This window comes from Peromyscus maniculatus, chromosome 1, assembly GCF_049852395.1.
Source record: "Peromyscus maniculatus bairdii isolate BWxNUB_F1_BW_parent chromosome 1, HU_Pman_BW_mat_3.1, whole genome shotgun sequence".
Taxonomy (NCBI): Eukaryota; Metazoa; Chordata; class Mammalia; order Rodentia; family Cricetidae; genus Peromyscus; species Peromyscus maniculatus.
The window spans coordinates 168,417,310-168,436,690 of NC_134852.1; the positions used below are offsets into that span (position 1 = coordinate 168,417,310).

A 19,381-nucleotide genomic window follows, 5' to 3' on the forward strand; every position below is an offset into this window, starting at 1 on the left:
GCTTTAAAAAAACAGCACCAAGATGATGGCTGGGAATGTACCCAGTGTGGAGCACCTGACCAGCATGCTCAAGGCCAGGAATGCACCAGTGTGGAACACCTGATTAGCATGCTCAAGTCTGGGAATGCACCAGTGTGGAGCACTTGACCAGCATGCTCAAGTCCGGGAATGCACCAATGTGTATGACCTGACCAGCATGCTCAAGACCAGGAATGGACCCAGTGTGGAGCACCTGACAAGCATGTTCAAGACCAGGAATTCACCCAGTGTGGATGACCTGACCAGCATGCTCAAGGTCTGGAATGCACCCAGTGTGGAGCACCTGACCAGCATGCTCAAGGTCCTAGGTTCTGTCCCCAGTACTAAAATAAACAGTTACTCTACATTACTTTTTCAGGAAGGAGCGAGCAATTGTGGAAGTGATTAACTTTGGGGAGTGTGTCTGAAAAGTGGAGTAGGAGGGATAATCTAACTATTAATTTTCTATCCTATTCAAATGTCTTCTAAAATGTGAATTAAGTTTATCTCAGCACAATTACATAAATCCCCTTTCTTCTGTATTAAAATCTTTCTTCTGTATTAAAAATGAAAAGCAAATTTGACCTCTTAAGTTTAACATAAGCATCAGTAGCTTAAAATTTAATCACAGTGACTAAAATCCCTTTAATGCTTCAACAGTGACCTCCAATTTGGACGACCTAATCTGGGTGTTCCATCATCCCAGAGCCTTTAAATCACAAGGGGCCAGCAAATGGACCTACATCTGAAAAGTTTGTTCTGTCCTGGTTTTCATTGATCCTCCTGAGGCCTGTTCAGAGAGTGCAGTAGGAATTGTAATTGTGCCTTTTTGTGGCTATGAAGTTGAGTAACTTGGCCGAGTTACTGCCTCTAATCTTGCTTCCTTGCTTATAAACAAAGGAGCTGGACCAGTTGGCCTGGACTTTTCCTATTTAGGGAATGTAGATTCTATCTTAGAATTAGAAAATAATACAGTAAGAATAATCTGGTAATTCATGAGATTAGGGTCATTTTGTGAGGATATCCTCTACTCCTTATTGCTTTAAAAAAATAACTTTTTGAAATAAAAAAAAAATGTATGGTACCCTGTCTTGGAGCTTGATTTCAACTTTGCTAAGAAATCTTTTAAAAATATTTGTTTCCTATATATTTATTTTATGAGATTGGGTGTTTTGTCTGCTAGTATGTCTGTGTACCATCTGAGTGTAATGCCCAAGGAGGCCAGAAGAGGGCATTAGATTTCCTGGAACTGGAGTTAGAGAAAGTTGTTAATTTCATTGTGGGTTCTCCGAATCAAATCTGGGTCCTCTGGAGGAATAGCCAGTACTCTTAACTGAGGAGTTGATCACTCCAACCCTGAGAAATCTTGTTAATATGGCAAGAACCTAGCACTCCCTTAGCTTGGCTGGTTATGAGAACGCTTCTCCCTACAACACACACACACACACACACACACACACACACACACACACACTCACCGAGGACTGGGCTTTATCATTTACAGATCTTCTAGGAACTCCGGAGCATCCCCAGATATAATGGCTGCTCTCTCCTCTCTGTGCATGCTCTCAGCCTCACTCCCCATATAACTGCTAATTATAACCTCTGAGCCTGATATAGAAAGGACCAAAGAGAACATTCCATCTCTGTCCCTTAGGCTGTCCCAGGGGTATCTTGGATCAGGGATGGAGGTTTACTCCTTGGTGAGATGCCCAGGGGCCATCGGATGGGAACTAAACCTTGCTTTTCAGAAGGACAGGTCTGAGGACAGGGTGCTATGGGCAGAAGAACATGGAACATTAGTACTGTGCTCTAGCTCATCTATTTAAATTTGTCTAAAGACTTTTGGTTAATGCAGAAATCAAATACTTATTATATCTAAGGTTCTCTAAAAAAATCAGAATTCCCCCTACAGAAACCAAAATCCACAGATGCCCAAGTCTCTTATGTAAATGGAGCAGTCTGCATGCAGGAGACATGCATCTTCCCATACACTCTAAATCTTACCCATGATCGCTTATCCAATATGGCACACATGATCTAGACGCAACTTAGACTGTACTGATTGAAGAATAATGACAAGAAAGAGTTCTGTAGGTCAAGCCAGCTCTTGTCACGCATGGTTATGACAGGTGAAGGCTGAAGAGCCTGGGGATGTGCCCTAGGCAGGTGAAGAGGAACACTGGATAGCATCTCATGGGGTGTTGTGTTTGCACTGTCAGGGGTCAAGTGACAAGGCCTTTTGTATACACTTGAGCTTGCTAGAATGGAAGATCATTCTAGAGAGATGGCGGACACATTGTTTAAATGTTTTTAATTCATGTTTTCTCAAAGGGAGTTAATTTTTCTTTTTTGGTTACTTTCCCCCTCAGTTCTTTTATAGAAAGATTTACAGGCACAGTGAAGTTACCGTTAACATCTGTGGTTCCCTCTCTCTCGGTCTCACTTTCCTCCCCTCTCATTCCCTCTGCTCCCCTCCTCTCCTCCTCTCTGCTCCCCTCCCCTCCCCTCTGAACATATCTTCCTGCCTGTCCTTTTTCTCTCTCTCCCACACACATGCACATGTACAAAACACACACATACCTTTTGAAAACCTAAGCACTAGTCAGCTGTGACCACCATGATGTCACCCTAAGTATCCCACCGTGTCCTCCTTAGAACCAGGGTATTATCCTGCATCACTACAAATGCCTCTGTCACACCTAAGAAGATATAGTTGACAGCTGTGATATTTTCTGATGCCATCTGAGCAGTCAAAAATCCCCACGTACTTTCCTTTTCAATCCAGGAACCAAGCAAGCATCCTACAAGCATTTCATTGTGATTTCTACTTATTTTCCTGTAGTGTAACTTTCATGCTTACTCTTCATCCTGTCTCTGGTGGTACAGGCATTTCTGAGGCATTCAGGTCATTTATACTACAGAAACTCATGATCAGAAATTGTAGTCTCATAGTGCAACATTTACAGGAAAACTATGTGTGAGAAACCTCATCTTGTTGGCGATATTGTGATTAATTTTTTGTTTGTTTTGTCTTAGACTTACTGTGTAACTAGGGATGACCTTGAACTCTTGATTTTTTTTCTGTTTCACACCCCCTTAATGTTGGGGTTACAGGTGGTTAATTTTATGCACCACCTTGACAGAATAGCAGCTAAAGCATGATTTCTAAGTATGCCTGTGAGAACATTTCCAGAACTGACTGACATTTGTCTTGCTAGACTAAGAAAAGATCCCCACCACTAGTATGGAAGCACCATCCGATAACAGAAAGGTAGAGAAAAGTGAATTCACAGCAAGCGGGCATCCATCTTTGCAGGCAAACGTCAGTACTGCTGGTTCTTCAGTTTGTGAGTCAAAACCAAGACACCATGAGCCCCTGTGTCCTCTGGTTTGACAGCGCACCACTGGTTCAGTTCCAGCTTCCATTTGCAAACAGTAAACCATAGGGTTTCCTGGTTTTCCTAACAACACAAGCCAATTCCTATAACAAGTCAGTCAGTCTATCTGTCTGTCTCTCTCTTCTTTTCCTCCCCTACCTCTGTTTCTTTCTCTATACTTTATATTCTCTTTCTTCAATGTCTTCCTCAGGGAAGAGCACCACGCCATTTGGTTATCCAATACCACATGGTCTGCCCTGAAAACATACATACAAGTAACATTGTACAGATTGAGAAGGCTGAATTTATGTATTTAGGAATATATGTGTATATATATATATATATATATATATATATATATATATATATATAATAGGACATTGTATATATGAATATAAGAACAATTACTGAAATAAAGAGGCCATGAATTTGAAAATGAACAAGAAAGGATATATGGAAGAGCTTGGAGAGAGAAAAGAAAAGGGGGAAATGTAGCACAAATTGTTAAAAGTTCTTATTAATAAAAACAAACCTGGAGCCAGGTATTGGGGTGAATGCTGGAAGATCAGAGAAGCAGAACACAAACCACAGCTGACCTTACCTCGCCAACTTCTCAGTTGATCCTGTTTCATCAGACTGGAAGCCTCTGAGTCCTTATCTGAATGGATCTCAGCTGAACTGCTGCTCAAAAGTCTAAAACCTTAACCAGGCTTAGTTCCTGGTTTTCACACCTTATATACCTTTCTGCTTTCTGCCATCACTTTCTGGGATTAAAGGCGTGTGTCACCATGCCTGGCTGTTTCCAGTGTGACTTCACAGAGATCTGGATGGATCTCTGCCTCTGGAATGCTACGATTAAAGGCGTGTGGTACCACAGCAAAACCTCTATGTTTAATATTGTGGCTGTTCTGCCGGGCGGTGGTGGCGCATGCCTTTAATCCCAGCACTCGGGAGGCAGAGGCAGGCGGATCTCTGTGAGTTCGAGGCCAGCCTGGGCTACCAAGTGAGTCCCTGGAAAGGCACAAAGCTACACAGAGAAACCCTGTCTCGAAAAACCAAAAAAAAAAAAAAAAAAAAATATTGTGGCTGTTCTGTTCTCTGACCCCAGATAAGTTTATTAAGGTGCACAATATTTTGGGGAACACAATATCACCACAGGGAAATTATATAATTATATTAATCTCCAAAAATAAAATAATCTTTAAAGAACAAACCAAAAAAAACATTGTAGTGGCTAATCAGCTTTGTGACTGTTCTGAAGATCAATAATTTGTGTGCTACCCATTGTGAGGAGCATGTGTGAGGATGGTAATTACAACTGTTAAAGTCTTCATTGGAGAGTAAAGACAATTGCATGGTAATGGGCACTTCTCGCTGGGTACTTAAGGAGCACTTAATGCACTTGCCACTCAGTGTTGATGTCAAGCTTTGGAAGTTTGGAGAAAGTGATTTCCAACAGACCTTGTCATCATAAAAATACCTGTGTTTTGTGGTTGATAGTATTTAGAATGGCATTTGCCATTATGTGGATATCCTGTTCTTCAACCATTGGTAATTGATGATGATCTTCATTAGTAAGATGCATTGTTTTGAGGCTGGCACTGTCCATGGGTAGATGTTTTCACATTTGTCTCTGGAAATTTTCTATAGCAATATCTTTTTTTTTCTTCTGAAAACTCAATAGGTCTCAAAAATTAAGTATAGAATTATTGCTTCTAACACCCCAAATTTAGACATAGAGACTCTGACATTTGTAACTTCCATAGTCATAGGAGCCTGATTTACAATAGCCAGATGATAAGAACAATCTAGAGGTCCATAGACAAAATGCAGTATGTACACACAACAGAATATTATACTGTTTTAAAAGGAAATTCAATTCTAGCTCTTGCTGCAGCGTGAATGCATCTTGGAAACACACTCAGTAAAGTAAGCCATATATGAAAGGACAAAATACTGTCCTGTGCTAAGCCCCTAAAGTCAGAAAGGAGAGCAGGGGTTGCTTGGGAGAGGAGATGAGAATGGGCAGTGGGTAGTTGTTGTTTATTGGTGGGCACAGAGTTTCTGTGTGCAAAGGTGAAAATGTTCTAGAGAGGCCTGATAGTGATAATTACCCCTGAACTGTAGATGTAACCAACCGTCTTATTAAATAAGAAACACAGAAACAATGTAAAAGAGAAAGCCGAGAAGTCAGAGCTCAGAGCTAAAATCTCACCCTTCCTCCTGCTGTCCCAGCTTCGCGAAAAGAGACCTACTTCCTGTCGGTTCGTATTTCTAAAGTATGTTGTTCTGCCTTCTCATTGGTTGTAAACCCAAACACATGACTGCCTCGTCACTGTCTGAATGTACAGCCCCCTAGGTCTTAAAGGCATATGTCTCCAATGCTGGCTGTATCCCTGAACACACAGAGATCTTATGGGATTAAAGGCGTGTGCCGCCACCGCCACACTCTTGCTATGGCTCTAATAGCTCTGACCCTGAACACACAGATATCTATGGGATTAAAGGCGTGTGCCACCACCGCCACACTCTTGCTATGGCTCTAATAGCTCTGACTCCCAGACAACTTTATTTATTAACATACAATCAAAATAATAATTCAGTACAATTAGATTATCACCACACTGAACTGTATAGTTAAAAGGCCAAGCTTTATGTTAGGCTTATTTTGTCAGAAAGAAAACTCACCAGGTTCTTATTCTTTTTATTTTAATATGGTATTACAATTATTCTTTGCATATATGTGTGCACATAAGTGTGTGTGTGTGTGTGTGTGTGTGTGTGTGTGTGTGTGTGTGTGCATGCATGTGGAAGCCAGATGTCAACCTTGGATATCATTGATTGGGAGCTATGAGGTGGTTGATAATAAGGGTCTAGACTGACCTAGGACACATGCTTCTGGTTGTGCCTTTAAAAGAATATCTGGGCTAAGTTGGACACTAAACAATCTGTGAGGGATTGTTTAGATTATGTTAAGTGAGGCAGGAAGACCTTTCCCAAATGCTGGACAAATAAACAGGAGAAAGTGGCCTGAGCACCAGCCTTCCTCACTCTGCTTCCTGATTGCTGATACCATGTGACCAGCTGCCTCAGGCTCCTGATGTTGTGACTTCTTCACCACGATGGACTGAACTATGGGCCAAAATCAACCCTACCTCCATTAAGCTGATGTAATACATGCCAAGTATTTTGTCATGGCAACAAGAAGAGTAGCCAAACCATGAGGAAATTTGTACAGGATTGGGGTTACTTCTATGATAAACCTGACTATACAGTTTCTTTGCTTTTTAAACCGTTTTATGGGAGGCATGTGGAAGAACTGAGAATTTCAGGCTATAGAAGTGTGGAACCCAATAAGGAGAGTAGAATGGACCATTCAGGTGGGAGTTTAGAAGCCCAGAATGTCAAAAGAATCCCAGACCATGGAGACATGGTTCATGAAGTTAAGAAGGAAGCAAAGCCTCTGTTGAGGACTGGGCTAGAGGCTGTTTCTGTGATACCGATATTTAACCTGCTCAAGTCCTGAGAACTTAAGTGAGGCTTAATTCAAGAGTAGTAGAATAATTTCCTTGGTAAAAGAAATTTCAGAACAGTATATAATTCAGGCTGTGGCATGGCTACTTCCCAGTATTCTTCTTTAGATCTAGACAGAAAAAGCAAAATGGGAAGAAAAAAAAAAAGGGAAGTTCTAGTGAGGAAAATTGTGTGGGCAAATTTAAAATTTCTGGGAAGAAGAGTGAAGATAAGAAAGCATCAGCGATTGTTAGAATGAAACCTCACACTTTTCACTGAGACAATAGGAAAGGTATCCTGAAGGCAAGACCCATAAAAGGCTCCCACTTATAAAAATGCAAATTTAGGTCAAATGAGAAAGCCCAAAGTATAATACCACAGCAGGGATTTCCTGTTCTCAAAAGAATGCTCAGGAAAGTGATTTTGTCATTGAACCACCAAGGCATCCAGAAGTTGCTGTTGCTGAGGTCCAAAGCAGCAGAACTTGGCAGTGTCATCTATGTGTCCCTGGCTTTGCAAGCATGAAAGATGCAAGTGAAAAATGTCAACGAGTCTTGTTCCATGGTTTCAGAGAGCCCCCGAGGCCAGGCCATGTGTAGCAGGATTAGACTTTCGGCAAGGACACATCGAGAGGCTACTGTGTAAACCTATGAAGATGAAGCCTAGGTTGTAATGAAGAACTGAGGATGTTAAAGATGCCAGAACTGCAAGACACCTACTGAGGAAAGCTGAAGGCACAGAGTGGAGCCAACTCAAGGGTATGTGTGCTACGGACAGTTAGCTGGAGAGATGGGGCTACCCAAGTCGTCAGAGCCTAGAGGAGGTTGTTAAGAGCTCTAGAAGCCAGACACGGAGCTGCATGATTTGCTGTTTTCCCTGCTGGTCTTTGGTCTTGTTTTAATCTGATCATTCCTTGTTATCACTGTTTCTTCCCTTGGAGTGGGATTGCTAATCCTGTGCCATTGTATATTGGAAGATAAAAATTGTTTTATGTTTGTTTGTTTGCTGTAGGCACTCACAGTCAAGTGATTGCGTCCAGTCTAGTTGAGATATGCACTCAAGACATTTAAAAGGCCTGTTAAAGACTATGGGAGTGCTGAAGTTAGCCTGAATGCATTTTCATTAACAGATGGCCATGAGCCTAGAAGACAATGAGTGGAAGCTTATGGTTTAAACGTGTTTTGGTGTCAAGCTAAAAGGGGTGGTCTTGTGGTGACTGATTAATATTGATAGTCAAGTTGACCAGCTCTAAAATCATTTAGGAGATAAACCTCTGCCCAAGTTTGTGAGGGACTATCTAGATTAGGTTAGCTTCTGGGCATGTCCGTGAAGGATTGTCTAGATTCTGTTAATAGGCATGGGAAGAACCATCCTAACTGCAGGACAAATAAAAAGGAGAAAGGGGGCTGACACCAGAATTTATCACTCTCTGCTTCCGGACTGCTGATGCCATGGGACCAGCTGCTTCAAGCTGCAGATGCCCTGCCTTCCCCATCAGGATGGACTAGATCCGGGAACTATGAGCCGCAATCATCTCTCTCCCAAGTTGGTTCTGGTTAGGTGTTTTGTCTCAGCAATGGGAAAAGTCACCAAGAAAAGCCAACTACTTTATTTTTTGAGACAGGGTCTCTCTCTGGAGCCTGGAGGTCACAAGTTAGAATAGTTGACTGAGCCCCAGGAATCTATCTCCACCTCCTCAACCCTGGGATTACAAAGCATGTGCCATCAGTCCTGGTTCTTTTTTGTTTTTTGTTTTAAACATGATCTGGGGTTAGAATTCAGGTCCTGTTGCTTGAAAGGCAACCACTTTACTGACTGAGTTCTCCCTCTCTGTCCTTTCTAGTTACTCTTTTGATGGTAGGCGTTAGCCAGTCAAAGCCTTGTCAAACTATTCATATGTTTCTTACTATTTTTTAAATGCTTTCATGCTTTTTGGCACAGGCTGTTTCAGGCCATTTTGCTTCTCCTCTGCCCTGTCTAAAACACAGCCATGTCTCCAAGGAGACTTGGTTCCTTCTACAGAGGACATATAAGAATCAAAGTCTCCATGAACTCATTGCTGCTTGGCTATTATATAACTCTTGTTCTTTCTATGGACAGAGATCAGAAGACATAAACATGAAGGCACATACACAAGCACACATACATAATACATTCATACATGCAGAAACAAATGTACATGTCTCAGACATTTCTTATTTAAAAACAGCATCACTATTTCCCCACCTTGCTTTGTCCCAGACCATATTTATCTCTCCTACAGTGAAACCTAGATCACAAGACTGCCACTCAGCAAGACAATTTCAGATTTATCACCTCCATCATCACAAGCTACTTTAAAATGAAGAGAATTCTGGTTCTTAGCAGTGCTAAAATGTACATTTCGGTTATATTTCCCTCCTCTAATTAGTGGGCTGGAGGGTGAGACCGAGGTCATGGTAGTGACTGGTGTTGGGAAGACTATAATGAGAACAGAACAAGAGGGATGAGGGAGGATCCAAGAGATTTTCCCAGCATTTGAGACTTTCACATGACTGAATCCACTAAAACGAGAGTGCTAAGGAAGAGACAAAACATAACACACACACACACACACACACACACACACACACACACACACACAGACCAAAAAAAAAGGCAGAATATAATTTTTTAATTGTTGGAATAATGCTTTGTATGCTTCCTAAAGCACGAAACAGTGCATGCAATTAGAGCCAGTGAGAAGTGGGGAGAGACAGCTGTTTTTTATGAATCTGAGTAAGGTTCTATGGGGTGTGGGGGTAGGGCTCAGTTGTTCTTGGCTTTGATGGTGACATTTTCTCAGTTGTGGTATTTGATCCAGCATACATGCTCTACATGGTTGTTCTTTGGAAATGAGGAATTGATTTATTTTTAAAAGGTTTTCCTGCCTGTGGCAGAGAACCAAAAATCTCTTTCAAGTCTTGGAAATAGCTTCCCTTTGAGACCTAACCTCTCTGTCACCACAGGGAGCCATTGGGACTGCAGAGCAGTGGAAGCCCCAGGCTTTCTCCTTGGGACTTCAGTGAGCTATTTGTCCTGCTATGAAACACCATATTGTGATGTCGAAGAGGAAAGTGAGACCAAAGCCATGGTCATGGGATTCACAGAGAGGTGTCCTGAAAGACTGGGGTGGCAGTTATGGCCTGAAAACTTGGCAGTTACGTGACCCCACTCAACCGAGAAGTGGGAACGAGCCCCCTTCTTGTCGCCTCATTTAAAACACGTGTTGTCTAAGCTGCAGAGTGGCATTCCGGGTGTCTTATAAAAGGCACTTCTAAGAGCACTGTGATGTCAGGAAAAGTGATCGGAGTCTTCCTTAGGGATGGCAGGAGACATCTGAAACCCAAGGGACAGGCGTCGGATGAGCCCTAGCTTTGTTTTGCTCTTTGCTGTCCAGCCCAGTGCTGACAGCTCCACAGGGCTACTGGGTCCCAGAAAGGCTCCTAGTTTGAGTCTGGGTTTGTTGTAAGTATAAAATATAAACTGGGTTTCAAAGACAATATAAACAAAAGTATAACAATGCACATGAATAATTTTTACATTGGTTTTCTTTGGGAATTATCTTTTAGATATATTGGGTTTAAATGTTTTATTAAAATTAATTCTTTTATTTCTTTTTATATTTTTAAGTAACATGTTAGGGAATATTACTGTAAGGTGTGTTACTTTTGTTTATATTGCATTTGTTTAACACAGCGAAGCTGTGATGCTTTGTGTAAAACACCTGATGGTCTAATAAAGATCTGAACAGCCAATAGCAAGGCAGGAGAAAGGATAGGTGGGGCTGGCAGGCAGAGAGAATAAATAGGAGGAGAAATCTGGGGAGAGAGATCTAGAAGAAGTAGTAGCCAGAGGAGGAGGAGGAGACCAGGGGCCAGCCACCCAGCTACACAGCAAGCCGTGGAGTAAGAGTAAGATTTACAGAAGTAAGAGAACAGGAAAAGCCCAGAGGCAAAAAGTAGATGAGTTAATTTAGAGTTAAGAAAATCTGACTAGAAACTAAGCCAAGCTAAGGCTGGGCATTCATAATTAAGAATAAACCTCCATGGGTGATTTATTTGGGAGCTGGGTGGCTCCCCCCAACCCCGCCCCGCCCCGCCCACCCCCCAAAAAGAGAAAAACAACCAACAACAGACTTACTTAAAAAATTTAAGCTTAACAAATGGCTCTTATTTGATATCTATCAGGTAGAGTTGACCTCACAAATTTCACGTGAAGGGGGAAAATTAAAGCCGAAGCGATGGCTCTTTGATTAAGAGCACAAACTCCTCCTCCTTTGGTTCCCAGGACCCAGGCGCAGTGCACAACTGCCTATTACTGTCATTCCAAGGGATCTGAGGGCTTCTGGCCTCTACAAGCATGTACTCAAAAGCATAAACGCACGCGCGCACACATGCGCGCACGCACATGCGCGCGCACACACACACACACACACACACACACACACACACACACTATACACAAAATTACAACGAAAATAAAAATCTTTTTAAAAAATAACAAAGAAGATGTATTTGTTACTATGGATCTCTCACCTAGTTAAAGGAAGGGCATTACTTTGGTCGTATGTGCTCCTATAGGATGATGGATTTCAAAGCTACAGAAATACAAGGCAGAAGTAGTAGGCCCTTCCCCCACTGTGGTCCTTTCTCTGTTGGAAAACCACATATTGGCTTCTGTCCCTCTCTCTCAGATCTGAAGATTTCTGACGAATGCTATATGACTCAAAACTTGCAACTTATTCCTCATTGGTTCATTCATTTGCCCATCCATTTATTCATGTTAACATTTTATTTTTAATTCATACATAGTTCTGTGTGCTCACAGTGCAAGGAAGAATTATGATTTATCCTGGCTTTAAAATTCCTAGTCTGTAGGGAGATAAAAGAGAAGAGTTGACCTCAGAGACCTAGTGATTTATAATATGCCGCTATGAGCCCTAGTCTGAGAGCTGTGCAAAATGTATTTAGGCCAGGAGAAAGGCCACTAACATTTGGCTTGGTTTTGGGATAATTCATGACTTGATGATTCATGCTGTTGTTCAGAGAGGCTTTGCCAAGTTTAATTAAAGAGATTACAAAATAACAAATATAAACATTGAAAGATTCAGCCTGATTCAGCCTATTTCAAAAGAACTTTATTATAAGTAAAAAAAAACACTTTTTCCATCTGAATATGTCTATTTATGACTTCACATACAGTCCGTTCACTAAACTACATCCTTGACCAGACTTTCCAACGTGTGTGTGTGTGTGTGTGTGTGTGTGTGTACGTGTGTACTGTATATTGATGCTGTAACTGGAGCTTGGCTTACATTGGGAGAGGGTCTCCTGAGACCCTCTACTTTGAACCTACATCTCTAATGCTATATCCTCTTGGGCGTCAGTGAGCACAAATGATCAGGGGCTTTTGGCTTTCGAGAACCTGATTAATGAGAACTTTGATTCTAGGACTCCATAGTTCAGAGTCCATGGCCTCCTCCCACAGAGGCATGGAAGTGAATGTGGGCTGTTGTATATTGTTGGCTGTTGTGATGGTGGTGCCACTAGTTCCCTTTGTGTCGGGGAGGGCCATATTTTGCTCCTTCTCTTGGTTAGGAACAGGCTGCGAACTTCATGATGAGGCTTTGGGGAGCTCCTGCCTCTACAAGCAGTTTTGTCTTTTGAAAGAGCACTCTGTGTGATCTTGTGCGGTAGCCAAACAGGCTGAAATTTTACAAAAAGCAGGTTCCCTGTGAGAGCAGGTCCCACACAACAGAGATGTAGTTTGTATAGTCTGGAGGAAATGGTCGAATATTTAAGACTTTAAAAAATGACAGTGTTTATTAGGGCCCGTGAAGAGAGTTTCTCATGGAGGGTGGTGAAAAAGACTTGTTTCTATTACTCATGACACAAGCTGGCTATGATGGAAATTGTTTAAATTCTCAGTTCTCGGCAGTAAACTCAAGGAAAGTGGGTGATAAAGCCTGTTCAGTGGATACTCTGAGGCCAGACTAGGTAGGGCGGTTGATAGAACCTTCCAAGAGGTCAGTATACATACTGGTTTCTCTACACAGCCCACCCGCTGCTTTCTGTATTGGAATACTGGCATTGGGGCCTATGTGGGAAGTATGTTCCTATGCTCTGACTCAGCCAGTCAGGTATTACCGAATTTCTACAAAGCGTTTTTTAGAAATCAGAGCAGGCAAATAGCCCACAGGAAGAAGAATGGGGAGGTCCTAAGGTCACTTTTAGCAATTAGCTGTTTCTATTGGCTGCTGTTAGTTTTTTTTTTAAATTAACTTATTTATTTATACGAATTGGTGTGAAGGTGTCAGATCCCCTGGAACTGGAATTACTGACAATTGTAAGCTGCCATGTGGGTGCTGGGAATTGAACTCGGGTCCTCTGGAAGAGCAACCAGTGCTCTTAACCACTGAGCCATCTCTCCAGCCCCTGCTGTTAGTTCTTGAAGTAATAATTTTTCATATCCCTGCTTTGCTCACTACGGAGGCATTTTGTCATCTCCAATCTATAGTCTTTACCGTTTATATCCTTATCTCTCCTAAATCATCTTGAGGATCACCCATGAGACCGGTGTTTATCATAACCTAACGGACACAGTGATCAACCAGGCCTGACCTCTAGAATAGGTTGTGTTATATTTAATCACTAAAGAGATCTTTCTGGCTGCCACTGCCAGAAAGACGGACTATATACAGTTTCCCCCATTTCTCCGGCTAAGCACAACTACAAACTTTAGACACTGTACATAATACAACGTTATAAGGGTTGTGAAGGGTAGAAGGGATAAGGAAGACTAGAAGAGGCCTCAGGAACCAAGAACTCACTTTTGTGAACTCACAGGGCTTTCTTACTACCTTGTGCATTATAGATTCACGGCTGGAGAGGGCAGTGGCTTGGAAGTCCAATAGGAACAAGGAGCCCCTGGTAGTAGCAAGGTGGCTCCATATCGTATCCCCTCTCCATACAGGGCATAGCCAACCTCCAGTGCATAGTATCCCAGTGTCCAAGTTAACTGAAAATTACTCTTTACACCAAGCATTTTTATTTATTATATTGTTATGTGTTCATTTTCTTTTTTCTTATTTTAAATTCTCTCGCATTTGAAAAACATTTTCATGAGTTTCATACATGTATAGAATATATTTTGATCATATTGTCCCTGCTATTCCCTTCTAACTCCTCCTGGACCATCTCCAACATATCTCCCTCCCAACTTCATGTCATTTAAAAAAAAAAATCCATCAAGTCCAATTGGTGTGCATAAGAACATGGACACGGGGCCATTAACTGGAGCACAGGCAGCCTACTAGGAGCCACACCCTTGAAGGAAAACAACTGTCCCTCTCCCAATACCCATTAACTGCCAACAGCTCCTCAGCAAGGCGTGGGGCTTCATGTGGCCCTCCCCCATACATGCTGGCACGTTGACTGGCTTGATCTTGTACAGGGCCTGTATAGGAGCCTACATTTGTACTGAGCTCATGAGTGCAATAGCCCTGCAAATCCAGAAGACAATGATTGCAACAGTCTTCCCCAACCCTACCAACATCCTGCCACCTCTTCCATGGTGTTCTCGGAGTCTTGAGAGGTTGGGGCAGGTGTGGAGTGTTCTAGGTGATCATTTAGGGCTTGAGGACTCCACAGTCACTTATTCTCTGCTCTTTGGCCAGGTGTGAGTCTGTGTATTATCTGTATTACCCACTGCAAAGAACAGGCTTCTCCAATGAGGTCTGAGAGTTGCACTGATCTTTGAATATAAAGATAAGTATTTAGAAGGCAGTTTGATACTCTGTCCATTTAGCAATATAATAGTAGTAGGTTCTCCTCTATGGCTTATGACTTCTCAAGTCATGGGTTACTAGCCAGTTTTATAGTACCAGGCAGACATGAGTTTCTCTTGTGCAGGAGGCCTTAAATCCAATCAGAAAGTCATTGGTTGCCTCCATTTAGGCCACTATAACAACAATGGACATCTGTTACCAGGCCAGTTGTTACTGTAGCTCACAAGATTCACAGCTGGATAAGACTGTTGATGGCTTTTCTTTGAGATGGTAGTCAGCATAGAACCTTCTGGCAGTGTGGAAGGTAGTCAGCAGGAAGGAAAGTCGAGTACTAGCTTGATTTCTCCATGTCTAAGAGCAAGGAACTCAGCATCTTCAGCAGTATGGTCTTGCCATCAAGTTCTGGCAGACAACCAAGAATAGTGGTAGTAACCTGTATTGTCTTGAGGGTTCTCTTGAACTTCCCTACCCCAAGACCAACAAAAAGAAGTGAGGTATCCCATACCTGGCATTGAGATTTTTGTTTAATGGCTTCTGAGAAGAGCATTATCCCTCCATGTAGGGTACCTCCCATCAAACAAGTTTTTAAAAATGTAAGATGTACCTAATAGAAGTGGGAAAGATAGCGATATTCAGTTGTTTGTAATATGGTCACAAGCTGCTGTTAGCAATTTCTAAACTGTAAAGTACCTGAAAAAGACTTAAGATTTGAGGAATGTTCTCCTCTGTCAGGGATGAAGTTTTTACATTTCACCATTCCTCTGGTATTTTCCAGTTTTATAATGAACCTCGTAATCATGAAGAAATGAAATGTTTTGAAATCAGAAGAATTCCAAACACTATTTAGAAAGGCAGTGGTTGGAACAGGGTGTTGACAAGCACCATAGCTCAAGGCTAACTTAATCCATCCCATAACTTAGCCTTTCGGTGTGTTTCTGGGATCCTTCATCAGGTACCCTTTCCCTATCGTTTTCCCTGATGTACAGCCTGCTTGCCACTGGCTCCTCCCACATCATCCAGAAGTTGACCTCTTCTGATCCCCCGCAGATACTAGCATTTTCCAGTAGCCTGTGGATCTTGTAGAACACTGTGCTCTGGAACCTTTTAGAGCAGAGAAGATGCAGAGGCACTGACCCACTCCCTAGGTCCCACGTATTTCACCATGTTCTCTGCAAAGCCTGGAGGGACAGAGAAACCCACATATTGTTTCCTTTTCTCATTCTTGTAACCAAATGCCTGGCAGTGTCTTACAGGAAGAGAGGTTCCCAGTGCCTCCCAGTTCAGAATCAGTGGCTCAGTACTACAGGGAATGCTTGTCTGGCAGAATTCAGTCTCTGGCAGTGTGACCTTGAAGCATGGCTTCGTCATATCTTGGTGAATCAGGACACAGATTCTCACACAAAAGGACTTATGTCTGCCACCTAAGCTCCACATCCCAAGGCCTACAATCTCCCCCAAACAGCACCATCAGTGAGGAACCGAATGTTTAATACATGGAGAGCCTACAGGGAACATCCCACATTTAAACCATAATAACCCATCAGTGGTTCCAGGGTTGATCATCATAGCATGGGAAAGTCTTCAAGTGGCGCGCTCACCTGAGACCTGGGTACTGAGACCCAAATACAGACTGACTAATACACTGGCCTTCCTCCAGCCATGAAATATTAATCAAGATTGTCATTTTAAAGGTGCTCAACATCATGCTGAGCACTGTTAAGTCACGCAGTCTCTGCCGTGAATCTAGGGGGTGGTGTCTAAAGCTATTCCCTGTTAAATAACTGTATTATATGTTGAGTATCTGCCACGGGCCTAGGCTTGTTCAAGGTATGTTGTTAAAAAAAATGTTGCCGAGCTGCAGTTAGTTTTCACTTACTTTGCAGATGAGAACCCAGAAACAAATAGGCCAAAGGATTTGCAGTGAAAAGTGAGTCATATGCTTAGCGCTGTCTCCAGATGGCTGACTTCAGCGTCTTGAGGGACTCCATCACCATCAGAGGCACATTTACAGGCACAACAATGGAAGAAGTGTGGCTATAAGCTGTGGTGACACTGGCTGCCAGCACCATTTGTGCTGGCTTGTGTTGGCAAATGAAGTTACATCTGCTACTTGTCTCCGGGTTTTATATGTCACATCATGAATCTGTTTGTGCTAAACAAGCTTGACCCCACAATGTTCCTAGAACACCATTACATAACAGGCACATGGCCCTTATCCTCGAAACGTTGACGGTTCATGAAGGCATTGTGTTGTGTTCAATGAGCGAGGCACAGAAAAGCCTATCTTAAAAGTTCATTTCGTGGAGGTGGAGTGTAGAATCCCGGTCGTTAGAGGACACAGTGGGAGGTTGGACAATGGATGCTGAATTGCAGTGGCACGGTAGGGATGGGTTTTGGTGATCTATAGAACAGCAGAGTGGCTATGGCAAAAAACATGCTGTATGGTTTATGTGGAGCGGAAGAGTTTGAAAGTTTCCAACACTAAAGAACATCATTGGCTGCCACATGCATATAGTATGTGTTGGTTTTTAGGAATCCCTCAGTGCAGGGAGATGGCAATACGTCAATAGAGCATCTCACAGCTGTGTAATAATTATCAGAGGGGAGTCTACCATGTCAAGGAGGCAGAGATCAGGTCATGAACCCCACCCAGTCAGCCCACAGCTCAGGAGCTGGTGCCTTTAGTTTGCAGGTAAAGAAAGTCTTGATGAGGCTAAGTACCCTCGCCATAGGCACACTGCTGGGAGCTGAGGGGATAGGAGAGGAGCCCGTGGTTTGAAATTACTGGTCCAGTGATGTCTGTCTGACAGGGGTGGAACTCTGTCCAGATGAGCTTGCTGTAGATGACAGTAAAAAAGTAGACCCCACCTGGTTATTCCTCTCTGTGGCTTGGCTCAGGGTTCTCCGAGACAATCTGGAATTAGAGACAAGACCAGTAAGCTCTGTCACTCATACAGTCTTCCCTCCCACTGCTTGGGAAGCTCCTCTGTGGCTTCCTGGAAGGGAATCCTTTCTTTAACAGCCTCTGCCAGGCTGGCGTGGGGAGGGGGTGGGAAGACACAGATTCTTATTGGAAATGCTAGAGCTCCTTTCAGAAGCAGGGCTATTCCTGGAGAAAAGTGGAAGAGCATGCAGGGAACTTCTGTGTGATGCAAAGACTGAAGGTGAGTGCTGTCCGATGCTTCCCCTGACACAGCAGGATGGTGGGGCCAAGCATGTCTCACACGCTTCTGGACATCTTTCTCATCTCTGAAAATATTCTTCTGAGAACACTAAGCAAATCCCATGTCCAGCATACAATGCGTGGTGAGCACTTCACTGATTTTCTGGAAAGGTAAATTGTTCCCCTGAGGTCTAGCTCAGATGTCCCTTCTGCCATAAGGATGCTTCTTAACCCCTCTCTGCTGGAAGAACAAGTCGAGGAAGAACTGCCAAGTGATGATTCTGACTGTCAGGATCCATGTCTCCCTCCTGCCTCCTTCTCCTGTTGGCCTCTGTGTTCTCAGCAGGCATGGCCCTGACTGAGCTCACAGTCCCCGAGTAAGCGAAGCAGCCTGGGATGCAGATGTGGGAGGTCAGAGCACTTGAAGTCCCGAGTCTCTCATTTTACCTCCTAAGGTGGTCACTGTGGCTGGGTGTCCTGTCAACGTGAATTATGAAATCATGGAAGGGCACTGTGCTAAGAACACCCCAGTACCAGCATTGAGCCCATGGGACTAAAGCATTGTTACCCTGGGAAGACCCTCTAACCATTCCTCACTAGGCAGGTGGGAACATCTTAGGCAGTGGTTCTCAACCTTCCTAATGCTGAGACCTTTTAATACAGTTCTTCATGCTGTGGTGACCCCCCTCCCATAAAATTATTTTGTGGCTACTTCATAACTGTACTTTTGCTACTGTTATGAATTGTAATGTAAATATCTGATATACAGGATATCTGATATGTGACTCCTGTGAAAGGGTCATTTGATTCCCCCAAAGGGGTCACAACTCACAGGTTGAGAACTGCTGATCTAAGGAGCTTATACAGTCCTTAAAACTCTAGGCCCGGTTTTGGGACCCTGTTCCTCATACTGGGTTGTCTTGCCCAGCTGTAATACATGGGGAAGTTCTTAGTCTTACTGCAACTTGATATGCTGTGTTTTATTGATACTCATGGGAGACCTGCCCTTTCCTAGATGGAGAAGGAAGAGAAGGGGACTGGGGGATTAGAGGGAGAATAAGGGAGAGGGACTATGAGGAGAGGATGTAGGGGGAGGCTGAGGCCAGGATGTAAAATAAATAGACGAATTAAAAAATACTCAAAGAGAATATATATATATATATATATATATATATATATATATATATATATATATATATATATTTCTATCTTTCCTTGGGGGCCTCCAGAGAAGTAGTTTCCTGTACCACAGCAGCTTATGAAAATGGAAACATTCTGCCCCTTAAATTTCCATTTGAAGCCGGGCAGTGGTGGCGCATGCCTGTAATCCCAGCACTCGGGAGGCAGAGCCAGGCGGATCTCTGTGAGTTCGAGGCCAGCCTGGGTTACCGAGTTAGTTCCAGGAAAAGGCGCAAAGCTACACAGGGAAACTCTGTCTCGAAAAACCAAAAAAAAAAAAAAAAAAATTTCCATTTGAAATCCTGTGTTCTGCAAAGGGGT

General features: G+C 42.9%; 1 protein-coding gene across 3 annotated transcripts in view; it reads left to right on the forward strand.

Moving 5' to 3' along the window:
• The window catches only part of Gna14 (G protein subunit alpha 14), a 177,464-nt gene that overhangs the window by 116,607 nt on the left and 41,476 nt on the right, over positions 1 to 19,381 (forward strand). The gene's annotated exons all lie outside the window — the stretch shown is intronic.